The sequence below is a fragment of the Bacillus rossius genome, chromosome 7, assembly GCF_032445375.1.
Source record: "Bacillus rossius redtenbacheri isolate Brsri chromosome 7, Brsri_v3, whole genome shotgun sequence".
NCBI lineage: Eukaryota > Metazoa > Arthropoda > Insecta > Phasmatodea > Bacillidae > Bacillus > Bacillus rossius.
In genome coordinates, this window is record NC_086335.1 from 13,060,626 (window position 1) to 13,086,876 (window position 26,251).

General features: G+C 38.5%; 1 protein-coding gene and 1 long non-coding RNA gene across 2 annotated transcripts in view; both read left to right on the top strand.

The window, feature by feature from the left end:
- Positions 1-26,251, top strand: part of LOC134533678 (protein CEPU-1-like) — a 381,962-nt gene that overhangs the window by 21,145 nt on the left and 334,566 nt on the right. The gene's annotated exons all lie outside the window — the stretch shown is intronic.
- LOC134533677 (uncharacterized) lies at positions 3,303-9,605 on the top strand. The gene is made up of 2 exons (XR_010075360.1): positions 3,303-4,132; positions 6,365-9,605. It is a non-coding gene; the product is annotated as an uncharacterized LOC134533677 (long non-coding RNA).

Genomic DNA, 26,251 nt, shown 5'->3' on the forward strand with positions numbered 1-26,251 from the left:
CAGGCTGTATCAAAATTCATGTTACAATACTTGAGGGTAGAAAGCTCTTATTATTTGCATCCATTTTTTGCCAATAAACATGTTGCCGGAAACGCGTAGTTAAGCCCCTGTATCCCCAGAAAAAGTCAGCGTAGGCAACCCATTGGGCTTTGTGCGAGACAGACGATGCTGTGGTGAATTGCGTGTTTACGACGCCAGGCAGCGCTCGAGAGGACTGTACGATGTCGAATGCTGACCCCCGCCCCTTTTTACTTCCATTGGTGGCGCCCTCACCTCTTTTCTTCAGTTCGTGCCGTGCCATAGCATTGCGCAGCGTGACATCACAGTGTCGCAGTGTGTTTTGATATCACTGGTGGTCTGTCGTTGACTGTTCTGTCGTACAAGCAAACTCGTGGTGTCATTTCTTTCGCTGTGGTTCTGAAAATGGCGACGTTTTAGTGGAGCTCAATGTATTACACGTTTAGTGAGTAAACGGACATGATGCTTGTTTAAGGGGAAGCTAGACAAAATGTACGAGCCGCCCGTCGTCTGTACGAAGAACGATATCCGGGTCGTAGGAGTCCAGCTCACACCATGTTTGCAAGACTTACTCAGCGAATGCGTGATACTGGTACATGTGCCGTCACAAGACCAAATGCTGGTGATCCACGCAGGGTTCGTACTCCCAGTTTTGATGAAGATGTACTTCAGAGATTTGAGGAAAGTCTGGATACAAGCACAAGGGCAGAAGATATAGACGCTGACAAAATGGCTTTTTGGCGAGTGCTTCATGAGCAACTCTTGTACCCGTACCACCTTCAAAAAGTGAAACACATGGGTCCGGCGGACTATCCTCTTCGCATGACCTTTTCTCGTTGGTACATTCTAAGATTATTGAGGAACCCTGAGTTAGCGGTTTTATTCAGCGATGAAGCCAAGTTCACTCAAGACGCTATTCTCAATTCGCACAAAAGTCATGTTTGGAATAATGTCAATCCGCATGCAACGTGAGTTACAGCGGAACGTTTTACAGTTTATGTGTGGGCCGGTATTGTTGACGGCGTACTCATAGGGCCTTTTTTTCTTCCACCACGACTAACCGGCGCCGGATACCTCAACTTCCTTCAGAACGAACTACCAGGTCTTCTTGAAGAGGTTACATTGCATGTCCGACATGTGATGTGGTACCAACATGACGGGGCACCACCTCATTTTTCCCTGCAAGTGCGAGAGTATTTAAACCAAACATTTCCAAACCGATGGATTGGACGAGCGGGCCCTGTCGCATGGCCGCCAAGGTCACTGGACCTAACCCCGGTAGATTTCTTTCTGTGGGGTAACGTAAAAGGGCCTATCTACGCTACGCCAGTAGAAACGGTAGTAGAGCTTACACAGCGAATCATTGAAGCCTTCGAAATCATAAGGTCGACTCCACACATGCTCCAGCGTATCCGTGAAAACATGATTCGCTGTTGCCACCTCTGTGTCGCTCAAGGTGGGCGTGTTTTTGAGCCGTTGATTTAGGCTGTCACGTTGTTAAAACGTATGCAAGAATTTCAATGTTGTGAAACAAAGCTGAAGCTGTGATTTATTTCAGAGTGAAATTAAAATATGTGCCACGATTAAAAACGTTATTTCTCTACTCGAACGCCCGCACATTCACAACATAACACTCTACAACGGGTTGCCTACGCTGACTCTTTCTGGGGCTACAGGGGCTTAACAACGCGTTTCCGGCAACATGTTTACTGGCAAAAATGGTTGCAAATAATATGAGCTTTCTACCCTCAAGCGTTGTAACATGAATTTTTATACAACCTGTATATTGTGGAATGATATTAAATACACATGGTACATTTCCTAGACATTGATAAAGATTATTCTCACGTGTTTAACGTGTTTAAGGATAAAGTAACTGATCATCGTTCAGTGCCTGAATTCCTGTCCAATACAAGATGTTTTCAAGGCATTAAACGTCAAAAGAAATAATGTATAAAAATGATTTTAATAAATCGAAATTAGTTAATTGTATATTTTATATTGACAAGGTTTCCAGTAAAGTTCTCCAAAATTTTTATCATGTGTCATTCTAATAATATTGTCGCGGGTTGAAATTTTGCAGGGTTGTTGAAATCAAATTTAGGGACTTTACTGACGGGACTCTGGGCTGGCTGCTCTGTTCACTCGTCAGCGCAAGTGGCGTGACCATGTAATTGGGGCACGGGGCCGGCGCGGCGCGCTGCGGGCTTGCAGAATTTTGTTTGTTTGTTTGGCCGCGCGCTGGCGCAGCCACGGGCCGCAGTTACTGGGGCGCGCTGTCGTAACAAGCCGCGCGGTGTGGCCTGCACATTGGGGTAGAGGGGGGGTAGCCTTCCCAGATGTTCTAGTTAGTTGTTTAGTAAATTTGACTTCAATAACGAGCTTTTGTTATGCTAGGCGCGGCAGGGCGCGCGAATTTAAGCGCAAGTGATTGGTGACTCGGGGCTCACTCAGGCGGAGGCTATGCGTCTCACCTGTGGTCACGAGTTGTTAGTTCGTTCGTGATGTAGGAATTCAGGCTCACTCAGGCGGAGGCTATGCGTCTCACCTGTGGTCACGAGTTGTTAGTTCGTTCGTGATGTAGGAATTCAAGCTTTCGGGCGGAAGCTATGGTCGACGCCAGAGGCCACGAGTCGTTTAATTTAAGTTAGGTCATAATGTAGTCGTCAAGCTTTCGGGCGGAGGCTATGGCCCTCGTCAGGGGTCACGCGTCATAGTTTTTAAAATGTAATGTTCGTTCGGGATTTCAAGGGCAGGAGAGGCCCCTACGTTATTTTTTTAAAGTAATCGATCAAGAAAGGCTTTTCGGAAAATGTGAGTATGGACTTATCTTTGTTTTAATTTTAAGTATTAATTATGATTTGAGGTATTCGGAAGGACTAGGGAAGTGTTTAGTGAAGTTCTCTCATTCTCTCTCTTGTAAGGTCGTTCAATCGTTAAGGAAGTAAAGAGATTATTGTTTTAAATTGTAATCCCGCTATTTAAATGTTCTTTAAAATGATGTTGAGTATTTGACTTTAAGAATAAAATAATTTTAATTAAGTATTATGTTATTTTGCAAAATCTCCTTAGTTCAGCTCTCACCAGACATCCTGTACGGGATGACGAACCTATGATCCTAGGTACAGTAAAGTATTTTATGAAGTTAAGACTAGTTGATGCCAAGCGAGTTGTTTCAATGTCAAGAGCTACGATTCTCTCCCCCCTCCGAAAGTGGATCGTGACAGAAATGGCGGTGGCACCGGCTAGGTACACGTGACACAAATGGTAGAGTTCGCCGGATAGGTTCTATTTCTGGAGAGAGAGAGAGGTAGATTTTTATGTTTATTATTAAGTTAGTTTCAGCTTCTGATAGCAGGTTATTAAGAGTTTACTTGAGGAGAGGATTACGGAATTTTAGTCTATAGTGGAGGAAGTCTTTGAGATTTTTTTTTTGACGTAACAGATGTTTATTTGAGGATACTTGTAAGGATAAAGTTTATAGTGATAAGTTGTTTTAAGTCGTTGAATTTATTGTAGATTTATATCGGGGATTATTACGTGAGGAGAATACGTTATAAGTTAAATACTTAATAAAGATAATGCAAGTGGTTTAGTTTTATTAAAGTTAATTTAAGATTGTAGGTTAAGAGAATTATAATTTAAAATAAAGTTTTTTGTCGTAAATAGGAATTATTTTCAAGAGAAGTTGGTTTTGTTTTCGTGCGCGTAGGAGACGAGACGTACGAATTAAATCAGTCGAGGGAAGGATAAACGTTAGAAAGGAATTAAAGAGAAAACGAGAGTTTATGTAAAAGAGAGTTATAGAATTTATAGTGATGTTTTGTTTTAATTAGAAAAATGTTGAGAGTTGTTTCAGAACGACACGTCAGTGGACGTGGCAGAGTGAACACGTGATGGGGAGGTGCTGAGACCTAGCGGAGAACGGAGGAACCGCAAGCGAGGGTTGGCGCACCTGATGGAATTCGGTGACGTCACGGGCTCATACGGAGACGTGGACAGGCCGTGACCTTGTTTTGATCAGCTGTACGGTAACTTAGCGATAAGAAAATAGACTATTGGTTAAATAAATTTAAATTTAAGTGTGTTTTAGAAGAAGAGGAACTTTCAGTATGTAAGTAATTTATTTTAAGAAGTGTATGATGTATAGGCTAGAAGTGTTTCGTTGTAAGTTGTTTATGTTTTTGTTAGTTAAATTCTACCTCGGTTTTAAAAATATTTTTTTGGGATTTGTAAACATTATTAAGGAGGTACACTATAAAATCGATAAGCATTGAGAAAACTGGGAAGGCTAGATTTTGTGTGTAGAGGGAATTTACTCCAAGGGAACAGAGAGACAAAATTAATGTTTTCTTTAGGGCGAGGGACCCTAAGGTGAGGCGTTGTGTCCCTGGGAAGAAAGGGAATTGTAGCGCAGACCATAGGAGATGGGCTGACTACGGAATTAAGGGTCAGGAGAATCCTGAGAGTTGTGAGTAGTTTGGGGCAGGAGTTCCCCATGGTAGTACCGAAGTGGCTATCCTGTATGGGATAGGGTACCATTTCAATGAAGTTTGTTGGTGGGGTTAGAGTCCCTTGCTGTGTAGTGGGCCTATAGCAGATAGGCACTACAGTGAATTTGGTTATTTTGTGAGGTAAATTCCCTGGAGGTTAAGTAAGATTGGATTCAGTTAGGAAGGAGGGAAATGAGAAACATTGCTGTAGAGAGTTAGTGTACTTGCCTAATGTGAAATTGAATTTTAATAAATTAATTAATGAGAAAGTTTTTTCTGGTCAAATAATAATGGAAGGGAATTAATTAATTTTTTTGAGTAAGGTGTTTTAAGTAATGAAATAAAATAATGTGAAGAAGTTTGAATAATTGGGGAGGAATTTCTTTAAGAGTGTAGATAATTGTTTTTGAATTTATTGAGATATTCAGCCAGTGGAGTTTGAGTATGAGAGATACAGTGAGATTTCAAGGAAATTGGTTGTTTATTAATTAGGACGAATGAGATTTTATGATTTAGAGTCAGTAAGCATAGTTAAATTTACGACATAATATTTGTTGACAGTTTACAGTTATTAAGGAGAAAACAGAGTAATCTATTTATTTTTATTTTAAGGGTTTGAAGATAAGATTATGAATTTTTTTTTTGAAAGTTTCTTGGGCATGTTTGAATAATTTTTATTTGGATTTTAAGAAATTACAGAGAAAATCTAATTGATTTACATTAGTTTGGAAGTATGGAGGTTTAGTGTTCGATTAGCCCTAACTTGATGGTCGGATCCCAAAAGAATGCCGTAAAACCGATAGCCAATTGAGAGGAATGCGGTAGGCGCTTGTGTAGAGAGGGGTTGTGGGAAAACTCCTTGGGACTGATGGCAGATCAGGGGCCCTAAATAGTGTGTGATGCTGTAAAACCAGTGCAGAGAAAGCCTGGTATGCTTAAATTTTTGGGCACAGGTTATGTAAACCTGGGGTTCCATGGGATTTAGTCATGTTAGCTGCTGTGAGACATTAAGATTTCCAGGCTCCATAGTAAATTCAATGTAAATTTTTGTTTTCTTAAAATAATAAATTTGTTTTTAATTTTTTTTGAGATATTTGATTTGTAACAGTGAATACAGACCCCGAGGAATAAGAGTTGTCATGCTGTGAGAGGAGAAGGTGGTAGGCCTAAAAGGGTACAGGCACCACAGAGGTTATGTGCATTGCATAATTTAAATATAAGGAAACTTGAGAATTTGAAATTTTGTTGTTGGTTTGTACACCCATAAGAAGAGTATAGGCAGAATTTTTATTGTTATGAGATGTCTAATTTAATTGAAAAGAAGAAAGTTTAAAGATGCAAGGTAACATTATTATTGTAATAATTGAAAGAGATTAAGAGGTAGAGAGAAATAGGCAGTTTTTGTTTGTAAGTACTAAAGTTTACAAATAGAAATTTAGTAACTAAGAATGAATAATAAGTTAAGTCTAGTGTAAAAGTTTTTTTTAAGTTTGTTAAGTTAAGAGTCACAAGTAAATTTTTTTTTAGAGAGAATGTCTTTGATAGGAAGTATTAGAAACTTATGGGAATTTTAGGGTAACATAAATAATGTAGGTAATGAATAATAAATAGATGGTAGGTCTTAAGTTAGGATTAACATTTGAAGCAGAATTTAATTAAGAAGAAGGAAAATAAATAGGCCTAATGAAAAGAACAAAAAAGGATTTTATGGTAAAGCATTTTTTTTAAGTAATAAACAATGAATAATAATGTTGTTTCAGGGTAATGTGTACTAATAATACAATTTTTTTTTTAGGACCAAAGAACAGGAATTATGTAATTTAAATTAACATGTATTTTTGAAACTGTTACAGATTCCTTAAGATGAGCTGAGCAGCAGTCCAGTTTACAAGATGACAAGAGTTCGAGAGACAAGATACAAGATCACTGAAACAAGAGCCAAGACTGAAGATTCAAGAGAAGAGAAAGCTGGCAGCCATGGACTTACAAGTGGAGATTAATAAGGTCATGTAAAGTTTTATTTTTTTTTATGGAAGACAGTAACTGGAGTTTTTTTTTGTTATAAACATTATTTACAGAACTTTTTAGGTTATAGTAATGTGATGGAACTAGTGAGTTGTGGTAGCTGTCAAAAAGAACTAATACCTTAAGTTTAATTTTTAAAGTTAATTTTCTTAATTTACAGAGGGATTAGTAGTTTTTTTTAAACCTTATTTAGGTTGGAATTTAAATACAATAGCTTATTATAAATGTGTACGAACAGTTCAAGTTCACAGTACTGATAGGTAGGTCAGATGATCTTATTGATTTTGATGATTTGTTGTTTTGAGTTGATTTTTAAGTGTTGTGAATTAGACAATGAAATAGTTCTGAAAACTTAAATTATTTCAAGCTAAGAAATAGTAAAGTTAATTGTAACTCAAAGGACACCAGAATTTAATTTTTTTTTAATTAGTAATGTTTGAAAATTTTATACTTTACAAGAAAGGTTATAAACAAACAGATCGGATGGAACAAGGATGCAGTAAATCACAATTTCATTTAGAATTATTGATTAGCTTTTGAGGTTATGAAGTAAAAGTAATTATAATTTAAAAGTTTGAATAAAAAAATGTTTTTTTTATTTGTTTGAAATAGAAAATTTAAAAGTTAATTAGTCATGATCTAGGTGGGTGATGGGGTGGGAATTGGCCACTCTTTTTCCCTATAACCTCCCTAACATGGCCTTCTATTACAACTAACAGAAATAAAGAAGAAGAAAAATGAAGAATTATTAGTTAGAATGTTTCTTTCATGAAGATACCTGATGAACTTTTACTGTTTGGAAGAATAGAAGCAAGGTTAGTCAGATATTTTTACTCAGAAGAAGAAGAAGATAAAGCAGTTTTATGACTCGACAAGCCAGAGATTGGTGTTTCCCCTCTGCGCTTCTATTGACTACGTTGTTTACTCTCATGGGATAGCTGGTTCGGCACCATGGAGAGAGATTGGTGGGCATTGTGGTTGCCCCCAGAAGAAAAGAAGAGTAGAAGAGGTTATGGGTGGGTCATGTGAACTGACCTTCAACCCAGTTACTTCGTGGGGACTATTTGCTGTATAGAGAAGATCAAGACTCAAGAGTTAGGGAAAATCATTGGAGGTCATGTTTCCCTTCCTTAAGTTTTTCCTATCAAATTATTTGCCTGATTAGATTATGCTAAGGGTGGGATACTTTATGTTAGCAGTTGAATTAATTAATTTTATTTTTTTGTGTGTTTGCATCCTTGCCCATCGATTGCAGTTTAGTAGTTAGTTTTGTATTTGTCAGGCGTGATGGTAATGCCTGTTGATGATGTTTCAGAATTGTAATCTGTTCGTGATGAGGATGGCACAACTCCGAAGCAGATGTGGGGAGAAGTTGTGAGCTGCCCTGGAAGCCAGTCCAGTAGCTGTTGGAGTTGAGTGGTGTTTGCTGATGGCCAGCCCAGGGAGCTACTCTTCTCGACAACACTGACTTCGAGGAGTTGCACCAACCTTACGAGATAAGAGTTTAATTAATTGAAACACTGTAAGGACACTTAATTTTTTTTGAAAAACGAAAGAAGTATGGTAATAAACGGAAACCGAAAAAAAAAAAAAATAATAATAATTATCCAGAATTTGCACATTGTTTAACGAATACTGAGAAACTAAGAACAGTAATTTAATTTGTAAAGAGAGCTTCACTAACAGAACAATTTTTTTAGAATTGAGAACTCGAGCCTCTGAAGGTTCCTGTGAGAACAAACCAGATAAAAGTTTTACATTTAATTTTATGAATACTTGTTGTTTTAAAATAAATCTTATGCAGAATCTAGATGTATGTTCAGACAGCAAGGAACTAAGAAAATTATTATTTTTGTGAAATGAGGAATTTATAGTTATGGTTTAATGGAAAAAGACAATTTGTAATTTTGAGGTAGCTCGATGGGGCTCGAGCTCTGTAAGGGGAGGGTTATGTCGCGGGTTGAAATTTTGCAGGGTTGTTGAAATCAAATTTAGGGACTTTACTGACGGGACTCTGGGCTGGCTGCTCTGTTCACTCGTCAGCGCAAGTGGCGTGACCATGTAATTGGGGCACGGGGCCGGCGCGGCGCGCTGCGGGCTTGCAGAATTTTGTTTGTTTGTTTGGCCGCGCGCTGGCGCAGCCACGGGCCGCAGTTACTGGGGCGCGCTGTCGTAACAAGCCGCGCGGTGTGGCCTGCACATTGGGGTAGAGGGGGGGTAGCCTTCCCAGATGTTCTAGTTAGTTGTTTAGTAAATTTGACTTCAATAACGAGCTTTTGTTATGCTAGGCGCGGCAGGGCGCGCGAATTTAAGCGCAAGTGATTGGTGACTCGGGGCTCACTCAGGCGGAGGCTATGCGTCTCACCTGTGGTCACGAGTTGTTAGTTCGTTCGTGATGTAGGAATTCAGGCTCACTCAGGCGGAGGCTATGCGTCTCACCTGTGGTCACGAGTTGTTAGTTCGTTCGTGATGTAGGAATTCAAGCTTTCGGGCGGAAGCTATGGTCGACGCCAGAGGCCACGAGTCGTTTAATTTAAGTTAGGTCATAATGTAGTCGTCAAGCTTTCGGGCGGAGGCTATGGCCCTCGTCAGGGGTCACGCGTCATAGTTTTTAAAATGTAATGTTCGTTCGGGATTTCAAGGGCAGGAGAGGCCCCTACGTTATTTTTTTAAAGTAATCGATCAAGAAAGGCTTTTCGGAAAATGTGAGTATGGACTTATCTTTGTTTTAATTTTAAGTATTAATTATGATTTGAGGTATTCGGAAGGACTAGGGAAGTGTTTAGTGAAGTTCTCTCATTCTCTCTCTTGTAAGGTCGTTCAATCGTTAAGGAAGTAAAGAGATTATTGTTTTAAATTGTAATCCCGCTATTTAAATGTTCTTTAAAATGATGTTGAGTATTTGACTTTAAGAATAAAATAATTTTAATTAAGTATTATGTTATTTTGCAAAATCTCCTTAGTTCAGCTCTCACCAGACATCCTGTACGGGATGACGAACCTATGATCCTAGGTACAGTAAAGTATTTTATGAAGTTAAGACTAGTTGATGCCAAGCGAGTTGTTTCAATGTCAAGAGCTACGATTCTCTCCCCCCTCTGAAAGTGAGACGTGACAATATTTCCAAAAAAAAAAAAAATATCAATTTTTAGAAATATTTTTTTCTTGACCACAACTGTTTTCAGCTTATATAATTTAGTCTTTTTTCATCAAACATGAGCTAGGCATATTCTAATGTAATATTTAAATTTTTAATAATAAACATTATCGTGTCAGTAGAATAGGAAAGTATTTCCGAGGACAGGCCTCAGGCGGTGGATTGAGATTGTCGGTCCGCCATCTTGGATTGTGTGACGTCACGGCGGCCATCTTGGATTGTGACGTCACGGCAGCCATATTGGATAAGCGTAACGGGACACAGTGTAACGGGAAAAAACGTAACGGGACAAGTAGATCACGGCGGCCATATTGGATCCGCCATTTTGGATGACGTCATTGTGTTCTAGAACATTCCGGCATTGTGTTATCGGCCATTTTGAATTATGACGTCATCGTTGCAATTTACATTATGGCCGCCATCTTTAAATTTACTATCCGATTTTAATGAAAAAAAATTTTAAAATTATAAAAAAAATTAAATAATCAAATTTTTAATAAAATATTTAAAAAACAAACATTTACAACACGGAGCTCGGAGTCCTCGGTTCAAACCCGACGAGTGCAAAAAAATAAAAATGGCGACCGATCCTTCCCAAGCGGTGGCTGCAGGCATACTAACTCCCTACACTTTTTTTTCAAAGCATATATATATCGTCAGGTAGTATGACGTCATGTCCGCCATCTTGTCCTCGTCTGCTGGAAGCCATCATCAGTGTATCGTCGGCGAGAGTGCGCTGAAGTCGTGTTAGTTTAATTCTTATCCGCTAGAGTGCAGTAATCATTTATTATTGCAGTGACACCCGACATATTGTCATTTGGCCGCCATCTTGAAAATCCATAATTATTTAGCTAGAAATTCGGGAAAAATTCCAAAATTCATTAAATAAATTTGTAATCTATATACTGATCGATTAGGTCGACTAAGGTCCTTGGTACGATCTAGGACGATGCAAAAAATTAAATATAACATCAATTTAACATAATAGTAACAGGTTCGAGGAATTAAACACCACAAGTTCTTTTACAAACATAATATTTATTACATAATTTCTATTCTACTACAGGATCATTTGCGAAAGCCAGCAATCTTATAATCATTTAGTTCCGCAGCGGTGTGAAATGACTTATTCTTAGCTCCAATCGGTTTATACTAGACAGAGTCCAGCCAGAACCTTTACAGACATAGTCCACCTCTTCTTGACAGAGTTTCTGGATACCGTTTTTAACAGTTTGCTTCACATCGTTAGAACTGTAAATTACTGCAGCCGATGTCTTGAATGCACACTTCTTCACTTTGTCATCGAACGGATATGGCTTTCCATATATACAGTCCAACCACAAGTTATATTTCAAAGGTCCGTTTGTTGCTACATCATCAGTAAGCTGATTGATTATGTCCTCTCTGATATCATCAAGAAAATTACAAATGACTTTCGACTCACCTAACGTATTTAAATAATAGTAGTCCTTCAATGTTCCACGAAATGCAGACTGCGCCAAGTAGAAGCCATTATCGTTCACTTGTAATGCGCCGAACACAGTCTTAGGTTTATTTTCCTGTTCAGACGTCATAATAATCGGTTGCTGCACATCAGTTTTCTTGCTTGTACGCTCACGAGCCTTCAACCTTAACCGAGGAGTCGAAATTTCTGCAGGTAGTTCAGCAGTAGGCACACGGACTTCACCTTTACAGTTTTTCGCATGTCGTCGCAAATTATCAATTCGAGTAAACCATTCATGACACTCATCACATCGAAACTTCATGCGAGATGGATTCTTCGTGCATTTTCTCCGCTCATGTCTTCGTGCATCATGAGCAAATGCGAACGTCGTATCACAGTAGCTGCAAGGATACCGTGGTAATGAACACGAACCTTTCAGACCCGATCCAGATACTGACGTTGCCGCAGTTGCACCATTTCCAGGCATTCTCTTATGAACATCAATACATCGTTGTTGCGCCGAAACCTTTACTTTCTGCCGCACAGCAGGACCTTTGCATGCCTTCATGTGCGTTTTCATATTATATTTTCTGGCAAACTGCTTATGACATTTCTCACAAACAAACATTTTACGATATAGGTTCTTGGCACATTCGCTCCTCTCGTGCCGCCGAGCATTGCTGTTGTTTGAGAAAATCTTTTCGCAGTAACAGCACCGATGTTCGTTAGTTGTTGTCGATTCGGCATCCATTGAAGTCTTCATTGAGGTCGTATCGTCGATCGTCGTGGTTTCCTGCACATCGAGCTCAGTAGTCATTAAGCTATCTTCTGCTGGCGGTACCACGTCTGTTGAAGTCTCCTCCAGTGTTGACATCGACGTTGCCAACAGGATCTGCTCCACCATCGTCGACGCTGACGTCATGGTTCCCGTAGACGATGGTACAACCTCCATCGAGTTCGGCGTTAAAGTCGGTAAAGATGCCATCGAGTTCGCAAGAACAGGTAATTACGCGACTTATGCACCAGAAGAAACAAACTAGGCGATCCTTACAACACCGACGTCAGTAACAAACTAAGCATCCTGCTGTCTAGGACTCGCTTATATACATGCACCGTATGGAATAATACGATAGTCAAATCAAGATCAATTTACTAAAATACTAGAGTCAAAACAACATTAAAAAATAGAAGCACCATCAACAAAAAAAGGAAGCACCGACAACGAAAAGGAAGCACCTTCAAAAAAGGAAAAACAAAATGAAGCACCGACAACGAAAAGGAAGCACCATCAACGAAAAGGAAGTACATTTGGAAGCACCGACAACGAAAAGGCAGCACCGGCATCGAAAAGGAAGCACATTTGGAAGCACCGACAACGAAAAGACAGCACCGACATCGAAAAGGCAGCACATTTAGAAGCACCGACAACGAAAAGGCAGCACATTTGGAAGCACCGACAAAGAAAAGGCAGCACCGCCAACGAAAAGGCAGCACATTTGGAAGCACCGACAAAGAAAAGGCAGCACCGGCATCGAAAAGAAAGCACATTTGGAAGCACCGACAACGAAAAGGCAGCACATTTGGAAGTACCGACAACAAAAAGGCAGCACATTTGGAAGCACCGACAACGAAAAGGCAGCACCGGAATCGAAAAGGAAGCACATTTGGAAGCACCGACAACGAAAAGGCAGCAACGACAACGAAAAGGAAGCACATTTGGAAGCACCGACAACGAAAAGGCAGCACATTTGGAAGCACCGACAACGAAAAGGCAGCACATTTGGAACTACCGACAACGAAAAGGCAGCACATTTGGAAGCACCGACAACGTAAAGGCAGCACATTTGGAAGAACCGACAACGTAAAGGCAGCACATTTGGAAGCACCGACAACGTAAAGGCAGCACATTTGGAAGCTCCGACAACGAAAAGGCAGCACATTTGGAAGCACTGTCAACGTAAAGGCAACACATTTGGAAGCACCGACAACGAAAAGGCAGCACATTTGGAAGCACCGACAACGAAAAGGCAGCACATTTGGAAGCACCGACAACGAAAAGGCAGCACATTTGGAAGCACCGCCAACGAAAAGGCAGCACATTTTGGATGCATCATCGAATAAGGAAGCACATTTGGAATCTCCATCAACTAAAAAAGGCAAAAAGGAAGCACAAGTTACGAGATCTAAGTCTTAGTAAGAAATCATAATACAAGAAATAAAAACATTACATTCTTATAATTTAAATTATTTATTTTATTGCTTTACATTATACAAATGCAAGTAAAACAAGTCATTATTGTATGTAGCCAGCATTCCTCAGTTCCTTGATTATGAAGGATATTTCTTTGATGCACGAATAGTTTCCTGCACAAAGCGAACCATGTAGAATTCTTAGCCGGTCAACCAATATGTTTGGATCTTTCCATGATGTGTAATCATTCTCTTGTACAACCATCTTCCTTGCACCTTTATAATAAATATTATGATTTCTGGTGTCTTCCGTTTTACCACCAACCGCAGGGTTACTTTCATGTTTGAGACGGTGATCATCACAAGCTTGATCACATTTGTTTAATATATCACGTCGTTTCCATCGTTTCGGTCTCAGGACACCGCCACATTCTTCGATCTTGGCAGCTTTAGGTGCTTCATCATAGTCTATGTCTTTGTCAACAGCCTCAGAGTCACTGTTACAATCACCGTAGAAGGAATCGTCTTCACCCAATTTACCGTAATAATTCGATGTTGATGATGTTGAAGTGTCTTCATCGTCTTCATGCTTCCTTTTTAGGAGTCCATAATTTTTACAAAGTAGGAAAGATCTACTTGAATTCGGATGGAATATATTCTCACTTTTCACGTTAAGGATTCTTCCATTGTCTTCATTCTTCCGTAAATCATCAACCTTCTTCAATTTAAGTTCTTTGTCGAGATCGGAAGAGCCAAGAAAATTATTGTCGTAATGCAGATCACTCTTCCTTAGGCTAGTAGATTCATCGTTGTCCTCTAGCTTGTACGCAGGCTTGGCGCTACAAGTTCTGCCATGTCTTTTTAGGCTCTCTCTCCGCGTAAACGACTTGCTACATCGAACACAACTTATCATATTGCGCAGGGGATTTTTAACACAGTCATTCTTCTCGTGTTGTCTTTTATTCTTTCTCAAGATAAACTCTTTACTGCAAAACTTACACCTATGTTCTTTCGATACAGCGTCAGATCCCAAATCGGAATTCATATTAGTTACTGAGACTAATACCAGATACCAATTGAGTGTTTTAAATTATATTCAATACTTAAATAGAAATTTTTTCATATTTCTTCAGCGAGAATTAATATATCTCATGCAAAAGTACTTTATGCATGTAATTCTGCTTTTCAACAACAGATGTCGCCACATGTTGCTTGCAGGTAAATAATATTTAGTTCTTTTATGCGGGATGCGGGATGCTCACTAACAATCGCAAAAGATGGATGGCTTCGCTAGACTCCAAGGAAAAGGAAGTTCGTCTTGCATGTTGGTGCTCCACAGATGTCTCATGGCGTAGTATTAATTTGACTGAGTAATGATATTTGTTAATTCCACCTGATAAAAATATTGCAAGTTTTGATTTAGTAGCAGAAATTATCGAATTAAATGTAACTCCAAATTAAATGACATGTCTCATTAGACCAAAAAAAATCCATGCAGAGAGCGGTTTCTCAGAATAGTCAGAAACACTTGAAGAAACCACAGGAATGATTGCAAGAACACGTGAAAAACCATCAAAATATTGTCAAGAATAATCAGGAGCACACTGAGAAAACCACCATAATATTAACAATAATAATCGGAAGCACACGGAGAAAACCATCATAATATTGACCAGATTAATCGGAAGCACACAGAGAAAACCACCACATGTTTTCTTTGATATCATTAAATTACAAGAAAAAAAAATTTAAAAATAAAAATAAATTAATAAAAAAATAAAAAAAATAAAAATGCATAAACAGTTTCTGCTAGCTTGTAAACTTATCATTGTTGAGCAAAGATAGAGTTCTTGTATAAGCCAGAAATTTATGCATTTTTATTTTTTTTATTTTTTTATTAATTTATTTTTATTTTTAAATATTTTTTCTTGTAATTTTATGATATCAAAGAAAACATGTGGTGGTTTTTTTCTGTGTGCTTCCGATTAATCTGGTCAATATTATGATGGTTTTCTCCGTGTGCTTCCGATTATTATATTTAATATTATGGTGGTTTTCTCAGTGTGCTCCTGATTATTCTTGACAATATTTTGATGGTTTTTCCCGTGTTCTTGCAATCATTCCTGTGGTTTCTTCAAGTGTTTCTGACTATTCTGAGAAACCGCTCTCTGCATGGATTTTTTTTGGTCTAATAAGACATGTCATTTTATTTGGAGTTACATTTAATTCGATAATTTCTGCTACTAAATCAAAACTTGCAATATTTTTATCAGGTGGAATTAACAAATATCATTACTCAGTCAAATTAATATTACGCCATGAGACATCTGTGGAGCACCAACATGCAAGACGAACTTCCTTTTCCTTGGAGTCTAGCGAAGCCATCCATCTTTTGCGATTGTTAGTGAGCATCCCGCATCCCGCATAAAAGAACTAAATATTATTTACCTGCAAGCAACATGTGGCGACATCTGTTGTTGAAAAGCAGAACTACATGCATAAAGTACTTTTGCATGAGATATATTAATTCTCGCTGATGAAATATGAAAAAATTTCTATTTAAGTATTGAATATAATTTAAAACACTCAATTGGTATCTGGCATTAGTCTCAGTAACTAATATGAATTCCGATTTGGGATCTGACGCTGTATCGAAAGAACATAGGTGTAAGATTTGCAGTAAAGAGTTTATCTTGAGAAAGAATAAAAGACAACACGAGAAGAATGACTGTTAAAAAATCCCCTGCGCAATATGATAAGTTGTGTTCGATGTAGCAAGTCGTTTACGCGGAAAGAGAGCCTAAAAAGACATGGCAGAACTTGTAGCGCCAAGCCTGCGTACAAGCTAGAGGACAACGATGAATCTACTAGCCTAAGGAAGAGTGATCTGCATTACGACAATAATTTTCTTGGTTCTTCCGATCTCGAGAAAGAACTTAAATTGAAGAAGGTTGATGATTTACGGAAGAAAGAAGACAATGGAAGAATCCTTAACGTGAAAAGTGAGAATATATTCCAGCCGAATTCAAGTAGATCTTTCCTACTTTGTAAAAATGATGGACTCCTAAAAAGGAAGCATGAAGACGATGAAGACACTTCAACATCATCAACATCGAATTATTACGGTAAATTGGGTAAAGACGATTCCTTCTACGGTGATTGTAACAGTGACTCTGAGGCTGTTGACAAAGACATAGACTATGATGAAGCACCTAATGCTGCCAAGATCGAAGAATGTGGCGGTGTCCTGAGACCGAAACGATGGAAACGACGTGATATATTAAATAAATCTGATCAAGCTTGTGATGATCACCGTCTCAAACAGAAAGTAACCCTGCGGTTGGTGGTAAAACGGAAGACACCAGAGATCATAATATTTATTATAAAGGTGCAAGGAAGATGGTTGTAGAAGAGAATGATTACACATCATGGAAAGATCCAAACATATTGGTTGACCGGCTAAGACTTCTACATGGTTCGCTTTGTGCAGGAAACTATTCGTGCATCAAAGAAATATCCTTCATAATCAAGGAACTGAGGAATGCTGGCTACATACAATAATGACTTGTTTTACTTGCATTTGTGTAATGTAAAGCAATAAAATAAATAATTTAAATTATAAGAATGTAATGTTTTTATTTCTTGTATTATGATTTCTTACTAAGCCTTAGATCTCGTAACTTGTGCTTCCTTTTTGCCTTTTTTAGTTGATGGAGCTTCCAAATGTGCTTCCTTATTCGATGATGCATCCAAAATGTGCTGCCTTTTCGTTGGCGGTGCTTCCAAATGTGCTGCCTTTTCGTGCTGCCTTTTCGTTGTCGGTGCTTCCAAATGTGCTGCCTTTTCGTTGTCGGTGCTTCCAAATGTGTTGCCTTTACGTTGACGGTGCTTCCAAATGTGCTGCCTTTTCGTTGTCGGTGCTTCCAAATGTGCTGCCTTTTCGCTGTCGGTGCTTCCAAATGTGCTGCCTTTTCGTTGTCGGTGCTTCCAAATGTGCTGCCTTTACGTTGTCGGTGCTTCCAAATGTGCTGCCTTTACGTTGTCGGTGCTTCCAAATGTGCTGCCTTTACGTTGTCGGTGCTTCCAAATGTGCTGCCTTTTCGTTGTCGGTACTTCCAAATGTGCTGCCTTTTCGTTGTCGGTGCTTCCAAATGTGCTTCCTTTTCGTTGTCGTTGCTGCCTTTTCGTTGTCGGTGCTTCCAAATGTGCTTCCTTTTCGATGCCGGTGCTGCCTTTTCGTTGTCAGTGCTTACAAATGTGCTGCCTTTTCGTTGTCGGTACTTCCAAATGTGCTGCCTTTTCGTTGTCGGTGCTTCCAAATGTGCTTCCTTTTCGATGCCGGTGCTACCTTTTCTTTGTCGGTGCTTCCAAATGTGCTTCCTTTTCGTTGGCGGTGCTGCCTTTTCTTTGTTGGTGCTTCCAAATGTGCTGCCTTTTCGTTGGCGGTGCTGCCTTTTCTTTGTCGGTGCTTCCAAATGTGCTGCCTTTTCTTTGTCGGTGCTTCTAAATGTGCTGCCTTTTCGATGTCGGTGCTGTCTTTTCGTTGTCGGTGCTTCCAAATGTGCTTCCTTTTCGATGCCGGTGCTGCCTTTTCGTTGTCGGTGCTTCCAAATGTGCTTCCTTTTCGTTGATGGTGCTTCCTTTTCGTTGTCGGTGCTTCCTTTTGTTTTTCCTTTTTTGAAGGTGCTTCATTTTCGTTGTCGGTGCTTCCTTTTTTTGTTGATGGTGCTTCTATTTTTTAATTTTGTTTTGACTCTAGTATTTAAGTAAATTGATCTTGATTTGACTATCGTATTATTCCATACGGTGCATGTATATAAGCGAGTGTTAGACAGCAGGATGCTTAGTTTGTTACTGACTTCGGTGTTGTAAGGATCGCCTAGTTTGTTTCTTCTGGTGCATAAGTCGCGTAATTACCTGTTCTTGCGAACTCGATGGCATCTCTACCGACTTTAACGCCGAACTCGATGGAGGTTGTACCATCGTCTACGGGAACCATGACGTCAGCGTCGACGATGGTGGAGCAGATCCTGTTGGCAACGTCGATGTCAACACTGGAGGAGACTTCAACAGACGTGGTACCGCCAGCAGAAGATAGCTTAATGACTATTGAGCTGGATGTGCAGGAAACCACGACGATCGACGATACGACCTCAATGAAGACTTCAATGGATGCCGAATCGACAACAACTAACGAACATCGGTGCTGTTACTGCGACAAGATTTTCTCAAACAACAGCAATGCTCGGCGGCACGAGAGGAGCGAATGTGCCAAGAACCTATATCGTAAAATGTTTGTTTGTGAGAAATGTCATAAGCAGTTTGCCAGAAAAGATAATATGAAAACGCACATGAAGGCATGCAAAGGTCCTGCTGTGCGGCAGAAAGTAAAGGTTTCGGCGCAACAACGATGTATTGATGTTCATAAGAGAATGCCTGGAAATGGTGCAACTGCGGCAACGTCAGTATCTGGATCGGGTCTGAAAGGTTCGTGTTCATTACCACGGTATCCTTGCAGCTACTGTGATACGACGTTCGCATTTGCTCATGATGCACGAAGACATGAGCGGAGAAAATGCACGAAGAATCCATCTCGCATGAAGTTTCGATGTGATGAGTGTCATGAATGGTTTACTCGAATTGATAATTTGCGACGACATGCGAAAAACTGTAAAGGTGAAGTCCGTGTGCCTACTGCTGAACTACCTGCAGAAATTTCGACTCCTCGGTTTAGGTTGAAGGCTCGTGAGCGTACAAGCAAGAAAACTGATGTGCAGCAACCGATTGGTATGACGTCTGAACAGGAAAATAAACCTAAGACTGTGTTCGGCGCATTACAAGTGAACGATAATGGCTTCTACTTGGCGCAGTCTGCATTTCGTGGAACATTGAAGGACTACTATTATTTAAATACGTTAGGTGAGTCGAAAGACATTTGTAATTTTCTTGATGATATCAGAGAGGACATAATCAATCAGCTTACTGATGATGTAGCAACAAACGGACCTTTGAAATATAACTTGTGGTTGGACTGTATATATGAAAAGCCATATCCGTTCGATGACAAAGTGAAGAAGTGTGCATTCAAGACATCGGCTGCAGTAATTTACAGTTCTAACGATGTGAAGCAAACTGTTAAAAACGGTATCCAGAAACTCTGTCAAGAAGAGGTGGACTATGTCTGTAAAGGTTCTGGCTGGACTCTGTCTAGTATAAACCGATTGGAGCTAAGAATTAGTCATTTCACACCGCTGCGGAACTAAATGATTATAAGATTGCTGGCTTTCGCAAATGATCCTGTAGTAGAATAGAAATTATGTAATAAATATTATGTTTGTAAAAGAACTTGTGGTGTTTAATTCCTCGAACCTGTTACTATTATGTTAAATTGATGTTATATTTAATTTTTTTGCATCGTTCTAGATCGTACCAAGGACCTTAGTCGACCTAATCGATCAGTATATAGATTACAAATTTATTTAATGAATTTTGGAATTTTTCCCGAATTTCTAGCTAAATAATTATGGATTTTCAAGATGGCAGCCAAATGACAATATGTCGGGTGTCACTGCAATAATAAATGATTACTGCACTCTAGCGGATAAGAATTAAACTAACACGACGTCAGCGCACTCTCGCCGACGATACACTGATGATGGCTTCCAGCAGACGAGGACAAGATGGCGGACATGACGTCATACTACCTGACGATATATATATGCTTTGAAAAAAAAGTGGAGGGAGTCAGTATGCCTGCAGCCACCGCTTGGGAAGGATCGGTCGCCATTTTTATTTTTTTGCACTCGTCGGGTTTGAACCGAGGACTCCGAGCTCCGTGTTGTAAATGTTTGTTTTTTAAATATTTTATTAAAAATTTGATTATTTAATTTTTTTTATAATTTTAAATTTTTTTTTCATTAAAATCGGATAGTAAATTTAAAGATGGCGGCCATAATGTAAATTGCAACGATGACGTCATAATTCAAAATGGCCGATAACACAATGCCGGAATGTTCTAGAACACAATGACGTCATCTAAAATGGCGGATCCAAGATGGCCGCCGTGATCTACTTGTCCCGTTACGTTATGTCCCGTTACGCTGTGTCCCGTTACGCTTATCCAAGATGGCTGCCGTGACGTCAGAATCCAAGATGGCCGCCGTGACGTCACAATCCAAGATGGCGGACCGACAATCTCAATCCACCGCCTGAGGCCTGTCCTCGGAAATACTTTCCTATTCTACTCGTGTCCACTGACTTTAATTTATGAAAATATATATTATATTATCTGTAAGAAATAAATCATACACTAATTTTTTATTCTTATAATAGAAAACTTAATGGGCAACAATACATATTAAATAATAAATAGTATATGTTACAGTTTTTAACGGGTAAAGAACCTCGTAGTGTTCAGATTTTATATTCCTGGTCCAAATACGTTATAAATGCTTTAACATTTGCGGTTCTTATAAGAAGTGACACACTCGACCTTTTGATGTCGTCAGAGAAGGTAGTTTAGTAAATGATATCGCTGCAATATTGCACACATAAAACCGGACGACTGCCATTTGATACTGATGAGGCTGGCGTCTGACATTTGAAGTTCCCTCCCTGAGGGGATCGAGGCTGGTGAGGTTTTCTCGCCCTTCGCCGTCTGCACACACCGAGGTCAGATACCAATTCACTTTAGGGAGGACGAAAAAGGCACTCTTCAGTCTTCACTGCGGGAGGAGAAAAAAACATATCACCATTTTTGAGGAAATATTATTATATATTTTTCATCACACCAAAAAGATATAATTTAATTAAAAATTTTAATCTATTCAGAAGTTTTGTGTGAGTTGGAAAACTTTGGATCGTGTCACCTGGGGTCCCTCCCCACGCTCAGGCGAATTGCTGTAACGAAATTACTTGGATGTTACGCTTCACGTGAGGCCAAGACGTTTCGTCTCTCGCGCGCTGCTGGAAGTCTACAATGCTCGGAATGTAGCAGGTGGTTTACTGGGAGGGGGGAGAGGCGAGAGCGGAGGAGCAAGATGTTGAGAGAGTGCAAGAGTGAGAGATTGCGAGAGTAAAAAAGCGAAAGAGCGAGGGTGTGAACGTGAAAAAGGAGTGAGATAACGAGAGACAGAGCAAAAGGGCAAGAAAGTTAGAGAGTGAAAAAGTGAGAAGCGAGAACGAGGGAAACACAGCAAGAGCACAAGGGAGAGAAAGAGAGAGAGAGAGAGAGAGGTAAGTGGTTTCTGGACGCCTCGAGGACTGGAGAAGCAGCAAGAGTGCGCGATAGCCTCCTGAGGCGTCGCTACCACTCTTTGCGTTGTGTATCTGAGCACACTCCGTCGCTCGCTGCGACAGAAGATGCTGGCTGTCACACACGTAGCCAATGAAGTGGAGTTCCTCAGTCCCTGGTTAACTTGTGCTGCCAAGCGATGACATTGTAAATGCCATAATAACACTGTCATGTGGAGAACTGATAAACTCTGTCGTCTTGACATGTATCTAATTTATATAGCATCATGGCTCTATATCAACAGGTAATAAATAGCCCTTTAAAATTTACTAATCATTACCTGTTGATGTGTAGGCTTAGTTGAAATCCAAAAATCCAAGCAGGTTTCTCAGTTTCACGACAGAAATTTTGGAGCTTAATTTAAACGAAATTTAAAAAAATAATTTTAACAATGTATTATCTTTAAGTTCCGCTCTTTTCGAATTATTGGTACAATAATTTTCCTCACATTTATATTAAAAAAAAAAGATTTTGTCTGCTCACGCAATCAAATAAGACAATTATATACAAAAATTATTAATCTTATTAAGTTACAAACAAAAATAAATGTTAGTAATAAATAATAATAAAAACACTTATTTAAATAGATGCTTAATCTAAAAAAAAATTTAATAATTTATACTTCTGTCCAATAAATTCTAACCATAAATATGTTATAATGACATTTGTTGCGAATATCGAGAGTAGTATAATAAAGGGCTCCCGGTAGAGGCTTCACGCTGTGGAGCTTGGAGCCGGGTTAATGACCGACATCTTTGACGTCATGGTGGCATTTTGAAATAAAAAATTACTCAAAAATACTCCCAATTACTCAAAATTGACAAAACTGACTTAAAATGGCTCAAACTTCCTTAAATAAATCCCATTTTCGCGGGAAAAATTCCCGTTTTGAGGGAAAAATTCCCGTTTTTGTCCTTTAAAATGCCAGCGGCTTGAAATATATCTACAGCCTCCGATAAACCTCTGATGACCTCTTAGATTATCATGTCACTTTTTAAATTTTTTATGGCCGCCATGTTAAAAATCTATATATTATTCGATTTTAATGGAAAAACTTTTAAAATTCATAAAAAAATTAAATAAAGTTTACTAAAAATATTTATAAAACACTTTCACGTCCTCGGTTCAAACCAGGTGAGATCAAAAATGAAAAATCGCGACCGATCATTCCCCCATGGCGGCTGCTGGCAGACTGACCCCAACCACTACTACCAAGGTATATATTACGTCAGCCTGTATGATGTAATGTCCGCTAACTTGTTTTCGTCTGCTAGAGTTTGCTACAATTATGTTAGTTTAATATTTGTCCACAAGAGTACAGTTTCAATTTATTATTATTGAGACGGCAGCCATCTTAAAATTTGGACGCCATCTTAGATATTGGTACTTATTTATTGACATAGAAATTCGGGAAAATTCCAAAATTAATTTTTTAAATTTGCAATTAATAAACTGATTAATTCCGTTAGTTCCTGTCCTTGGTTCGAACCTTGCTTGAATAAAATATTATAATTTTTATGTTAAAATACTTATTAAAATAAATCATGATCAAAATCCTAAAAGTAGCCTTCGTTTTACATAAACCAACCTTCAGTAGGTCTTTATGACCACCATCTTGTAAATGTGTAATAATACAGCTATAAATTCGGGAAAAATTTCAAAAACCATCACAAAATTCAATTTTTAAAATAATGATTGGCGCGATAAGTTTTCCTCTTTTGTTAGATTTTTGGACAGTGATAAGGATATCTTAAGCGTAAAATAAATTTTATAATCTGTTCTCATTTCCTTTCGTGGAGCCATATACATGAGATTTTGAAAAGAAAAAAGCTATTTCATACCGCTTCTGGGTCTGTCTACAATAAAATAAAATAAAAAAACCCAAAAATCCTTTTTTCAAGCCGGAAAAATAATTTGTAAATGTTTGATAAAATTTAGCACAATTTGTGTTTTAACTAAGATTGAAATTTGTACCTTTAACTGGTTTAAAATAAAAGGATGTTGTCGTAACACCCCCATCTTCCTCTCACACTCTTTACAGCAGAATATTGTACATGATGAAAATGTTCACATATGACATTCAAAATACAAATAAAATTACTGTTAAACACATAATTTAGGATAAAGTGTAACATAAAATTTTAATAAACTAACCATAGCCTTTTTAAGTCCGTTTGAGCATAAAAATGGTATATGTAAATAAAAAACTCATAATCTTAAAAACAAAATGAAATCTACTGCTTTATCTTATTTTAAAATAGCCACGCCCCTTTTTTCTGTCCACAATAACCACTCAGTTCCACTTCTTATGTGTCATGTGTGCCACATTTCATAAACCATTACCAATATGCTGACATTGGTTTATAAAATTTTGCACACATGACGTTAAAAGTTACGAGGAAGATAATTGTCTATGCCCGAGTTAAATAAATTCTCCCACTCCCCTGTCTACATGAGATTTCAAAAAATCACCCCTAATACACTTAACTACCTCTTCAGCAGTATCATGATTCCTCTGGATAAGATTTTGCCAAATCACCGTTCAAGTTTAATGGAAAAAAAACTATATTATTTTAATTTAAATTTACGTCCATAATATTCTCTAAATTATATTTTTAAAACCACTCTTGTCTACCTTTCCTTCCACTGTATAACCTTCCAAAGAGGTGATAAATTACTGTCTTCATCATAATTTTAATAAAAAAAGTTTATTCAATAAATAATATTTCCAAAATCTACTAGCTCACTCTTTCCCACCCTTTTAGGGAATATGTTTCACTTCTTGATGAAATTTTGAAACTTATTGTTAAAAAAAGAAATTATATTACTGTTAAAACTAACCTTTTCTCTGGATAAAACATTAGGAATAACGACGAATATTCCACTTTACAAACCCTTTAAGCGGATATTTGGCTATCCTTAGTGTAATTTTGAACAGTTCATGTACAAAAAAAAAAGAATTCATAGTATATATCCAGTTTATTAAAGGTAACTTCAATGAAATTATGATATTACGATAAACCACCCTCATTTACCTTTCCTAACCTTTAATTCAATAGTTTGGCCCTCCTAGAGAAATTATTACACTACTATCTGCATCTGAGTTGTACCAAAGTTAGTTTATATATTATATTTTGAACACTAATTTTCTTTCACTGCACACACCATCCCTCCAAAATGCTCTTATTATACCACATAAAGCAGAATTTGAACAATTCTTGATGAGATTTTTGCACATTTGACGTTTGAGTTAAGAGGACAAATGTTATATATCTCCGATTTCGAAAAAAAAAAGTGAAAAATAAAAAAAATTTCTCTATACTTTGTGTTGAGCCCGGGCAACGCCATGTATTTCAGCTATCGCTTTGTAAAAAAACAGAATGATATTAATTTTGGCTAAGGCCCATACCCTTACCAACATTACTTATTACAATACTAAATTTATATGCGTATCGCCTGTAAGTGCAATGGTCTAGAAACCCACTAACACATTGACAAGCAGTTGGCGGTCTCTTTCAGAAATGCTAACTACAGAAAAATCTCTACTCGTTTCTGAATGATCATTTATTAAATTTAATTTTAAATTATTTATCAGGTGAAATGAGTTTGTGCATGAAGTGTTTAAATTCACAACTTTATATATTGTTAATTAGAATGTATAGTCAAATTAAAATGTTATCTTTAAACCCGTGTGTAGGGTACGAAATCCAATTTTGTAATTCTTTTACAGTTTTAAATGCTGTAATTTTGCATCAATGGAAGTTTTCCACCAAAAAAAAAATTACTTTAACAATTACGAGTAATGTGTGCATAGAAACACAAGTTAGTTTCATATCATTGTTCATGACTTGAAAATCTTATTGCAGCATAGTCGTTTCCTAAAACATTACCAGATTCATATTAATAATTTGTTTAAGTTTGTAATATTGTTACTTTTATATTATTAAGTAATATATTCCTTAAATTTTACACGGAAATATTTAACCAAATAAACTTAATTTTAATGCAAAAACTATTTTTTTTTAATTTGTATTGCAGAAGCTCTAATTTGCGTTGATTGTTTAACTATATTCCATGAACTTAATTTGAAAACACAAAACTCTTAAATATCAAAAAAAAAAATTGACTTGTGCACCTGAATATGAATTTTGTTCCTACACCATATCAGCTCGGGTGAAATATGCCCAGATTAGCGAAGTACTGCTGGAAGGAAGGGCGTCGTGTCAGGGCAAGTTGTCAGGGCGACGGCCCAAGTTGACTGCGCGCGCCGGTATCTCGAGCGCGCGATGCAATCTTAATGGGGATCGGCGCCCGCACGGAGCAGTGGTTTGACGACGGGGGATCCCAGGTTATGCAGGACGTCCTGCTGGTGGGAGTAAAGCCCAACTGCCAGGGAGAGGAACCCCTCCTGGTAATGGCGGCCATCCACTCGACGACGCCCGGGCGCCGGTGCTCCTCGGAGCGAGCCGGGCGCTTATCTCCACGACTGTCTTCCTGCGCGAGCGGCCCACCGCCGACCATCGAGGCCCGCAGGGGCCCGAGTGCTGTCCTCGTCAGCTGCAGCCGGCGGCGTTTGTTCCGTTGCGTCGGGACACTTTCAACGTGATAACGTCTTATAAATCGATGAACGC